This window comes from Mus caroli, unplaced genomic scaffold, assembly GCF_978045245.1.
Source record: "Mus caroli unplaced genomic scaffold, Mus_caroli_1 scaffold_1, whole genome shotgun sequence".
NCBI classification, from domain to species: Eukaryota; Metazoa; Chordata; class Mammalia; order Rodentia; family Muridae; genus Mus; species Mus caroli.
Genome location: NW_028227256.1, coordinates 90,446,234 through 90,450,131, shown reverse-complemented (window position 1 = coordinate 90,450,131; position 3,898 = coordinate 90,446,234). Strand labels below are relative to the sequence as shown.

Sequence of the window (3,898 nt, the reverse complement as noted above, 5' to 3'; positions counted from 1 at the left end):
CTGAAAGCCACGTGCTGGAATGTCCTTGGAAGGAAGATAGCAGTTGCCACCTGTGTGCTCTTGGGGGTGGAGAATGTATGCCTGTTGGTCCAACTGGAGAATGTCGATTAACCTGCTTGAAAAAAGAAAGAGATCTAGACAATGAGAAAGTAGCAATGCAAATTTTCTTTTTGGGGAAGTCCAGGTACTTTATTCAGTTGCAAATTGTAAAGCTAAGGCCTCCTGTAGGGGAGCTGGCTCAGAGAGTAGCAGGAAAACAGCTTTCCTGGGAGCTTTTGTTTCCAGCTGAATTTTAAACACAAGAGGAATTTTAGTCTTTAGAATGATACTTACGAGAAGAGTCAGGATCTGTGTTTATCTGACGAATTAATCTCTCTGGCAGCCACCGGCACTCCATCTTCATCTCGTGAAAAAGCACGAACCGAGCTCCTTCCCCAAATTAGAACCGGATCTGGACCCTTCCATTCGTTAGTCAGTGGGTCCTTCCATTTTACCAATGCATAAGAATTAGAAATAACTAGATGCCAGTGGCGATCTGCTGCAGACTGACCTTTAATATCAGTTTGCAAAGTATTTAGAACAAATAAGGTAAAGGCAAGATGGGCCTTTGGTGACCTTGGGGGATGTGCTCTGAATTAACTTCGCTAGGTAATTTAGAATATAGGAATCTCTAATATTGGACTGAATATTAGACCAGTCTAAGATTGAGTTAGAATGACTGGTCACACTGAAGAAAAGAGAAAAATCATTATGACTATATTAAATGACTAATTTTACTAAGTCTGAATATACAGTCTCTGATGTACTATTGCCATAAAGTTAAAAGGCTAGAAGCTATCTAAACTGGAAAAATGGCAAGCAAGGATGGATCTAAAACATGAATTTAATTTAGTTTTCTAGTCATTTCAATCAGGACACTGAGTCAACTTACCTGCCAGCTTGGCACACGAATTACTAATATGCTTCTGCAGCGTTCTGTGGAGAGAACCTGTTTTTCTCTTTCCTAATAAGGTAGCTGTTTTAGGATCAATCTATAAGCCAATAAGTAGATCCTTTTAAGATACTATAAAGCATTTATTAAATTTGACATTTTAATCTTAAATTTTGAAAATAAAGGTATGATTTAAATAGTGTGCATGGGAATGCACTAGATAGTATGTACAGGATACAATTTCTCTCTTTTTTGTCTTTTAAGAAGTTAAAGTTTAAAATTTTACAATATCTAACCTTTTGAATTAATAACTTGTTGACACACATTTTAAATACTTGGCTGAAAAGGGGCAGTGACTAATTGCACTTTCAATCATTTTTTTTTTTTAAGGAGTGGTTGTAACTAGAAAGCTTGAAAAGTTATTAAGAGTCACATGTGCATAATTTATTTATTAACTAGAAATATGCATACGCAATTGTAAATTTGAGAATTAATGGTATCTGAGGGACGAACAATCTTAAGCAATTATGAGCTCAGAGATATAGCATTGACTATTAATATACAAATTAAGGTTTGATTGTTTAGCATTTTAAAGCACCATCTACAGCACACAACTAGATTATTTGTGCTGGAACAGGGGAAACTGTGTGTCTTAAGACTCTGCCCCACAGCAGCTAGTTGGGCCCACGTGGGCCAACGATCGGCTGGGAGGATGAGAAAAATGACTTTACAATAATGTTTTTTCTGGCCAAAGAATTGTCTTGGGCACAACTAATATTTAATTACCAATTAATAACAATTATAAAAGCTTTCTTTATTTTTTGTAAAACCTTTTGTAGTAAAATAAAACACTAAGTAATAAAAGGATATTATCTCTGAACTCTTGGGTGAGAGCAAGGATTTAAGGTAAACTTCCTTTAAGAAGCATTAGTTAATAAAATACTTTCCACTTAGGAAACAATATACACTGAAAGATTAAAACTCTTGGCTTCTTGTATAGAAGCTGAAACAATAAAAAATTTTTTTACATAATGTAAAGTTACATTAGCCATACCTAGAGGCAAAATTTTTTAGTGATTACAGTTCACTAGAAGCAAAACTCTTTGAATTTAAGCATTATTAAACATCTGAATAGATCTGTAACACTGTTAAAAAGAAATTTTCTTGAACACAGTGAAAAACTTTCTCAGGCACTGTTTGCAAAACACAAGAAGGCCACAAGCCACTCTGGGGCTGTCTAGAGCCCTGTATTGACTCAAACGTAAAATACTTTTTAATCTGAGCATCAGTCTTAAATTTGCAATCAAACTGCAAGCTGCAGTCAATGGAACAATGGCAGTTTTAACCATAATTTTTAAGTTTCTTGTTCAACGTTAGGATAATACCTACAACCTTGGGAAAGCAAAACCCAAGTTTAAAACAATTTATCATCTTTAAAATCAATATTAGAAGCATTACTATCATATTACGAAGTTTGGATGTCAATTAATACCTATGAATACCTATTAAAGCAAGCTTTAATGCTTTAATAAAGAGGTATTGCTTTAAATCTTATCTTAAATTTTACTATTTAGGATAGGAACCACATTAATTATTATCTAAACTAGAAATATCTTTAGAGACCCAGCCTCTTGGCCTGCCTTATGCCACGTGTCGGAAGGACTCTAAACTTGAGTTATCAAATTTAACACTAACCATCTGTAGCAATGTAACAATTATTAATCTTAACCAACAATTTATGAGCTGAATGTGAAAACATGCACACCACATTATCAATAAAAAGGAACCAAATGAAGCAGTTAATTTTAGACTAATCAGATAATATTAATTTTTGTAGCTACAATCATAGAATAAAAAACACTTTACCATTGTCAAACAGATTAATCATGAACCATTTGTCAGCTTTTTTACTCAGAAACTAAGAGGCTGTTTCTTCTTTCTTGAACCATGGGCAGCAGCTATCTATCTTACCTAAAAAATTTCTTACTAATTGGACTTCAAGCCTTACTCCTCTGGCCTGAAACAACTCCTGAAAACCAAGGGCAACCACCTGATCCATAACTTTAAACCCTTTCTTCTTCCGCCTGAAGCAGCTTCCTAAAAAGCTGTGGCCAACCGCCTGATTCCGTTTCTAGTTCCGATTAATACGCTGCTGACCTAAGCAGAACCAGTGTTGGGTTAGCACCGATTCAAGCTTAGCTCGTATCCTACTGCACCCTCAGCAACACTTTACAAAAATGAAATTTTAAGCTAGCGCTAGCATGTGTACCTGTTCTTGCGAGATACGAAGATCCTTTGCCTTTCCTGTGAAGCTCCACACCAATAGCGTTTCTCTTAGCGTCCCTCTGCCATTCTTCAGGTCCCAGTTCTGGCGCCAAACTGTTGTGGCCAGCCAGCAGCTCGCAACGAACGGTTCAACTGAGATGGCAACTCAAGCTGAAAGAAAGGAACTAGACGGGGCGAAAGAAGAAACGGAGCCAAGACAGTTTCATTCTGATCAAAGCTCAATTTTACTTGTTCTGACACTCAGTTATAAAGGAAGGGGGAAGGGACCCGATTCCCACCAAATAGTCTCAGGGTCCAATAGCAGGGTGAGCACGTGTGTGGCTCCAAACAGCAAAGCGGCATGGTCCAGCAGTGGGCGTGGCAGAACGAATGAGCAGGAAACTCCACCCCTGAGCAAGCAGGTTCCAGGCTGGGGGAGGGGAGACTATAGATAGGCAAGTACACACACACACACAAAAAAAGTGTCACATGATTTTGTTGGTGGTGTTTTGCTTTCTTTTCTTCAAGGTCTTTTTTTACCTCCATTTATATTATAATGAATTATACCAAAAAGAAAACCAGAAGTAAGACAGAGAGCTAGGTGTGTAATATCCAAAATAAATTCAAGACTACTCAATACCTTCCCCCTTCAAAAAGACTTTCCAAACTGTACTAGCAGGCCAAGTACAGAGCCAGATAAAG

At 37.1% G+C, this 3,898-nt stretch overlaps 1 protein-coding gene across 13 annotated transcripts in view; it reads right to left on the bottom strand.

Moving 5' to 3' along the window:
- Positions 1–3,560, bottom strand: part of LOC110295638 (D-2-hydroxyglutarate dehydrogenase, mitochondrial-like) — a 12,923-nt gene extending 9,363 nt beyond the window's left edge. For 5 of the 13 annotated variants that reach the window (XM_085839700.1, XM_085839701.1, XM_085839702.1 and 2 more), the window contains exon 1: positions 1–3,550. This exon is cut by the window's left edge and continues 1,844 nt beyond it. The gene's annotated coding sequence lies outside the window, so the exon portion shown is untranslated. The other 8 variants (XM_085839729.1, XM_085839730.1, XM_085839708.1 and 5 more) reach the window with 8 other exon arrangements.
- Between the last annotated feature and the right edge of the window lie 338 nt (positions 3,561–3,898).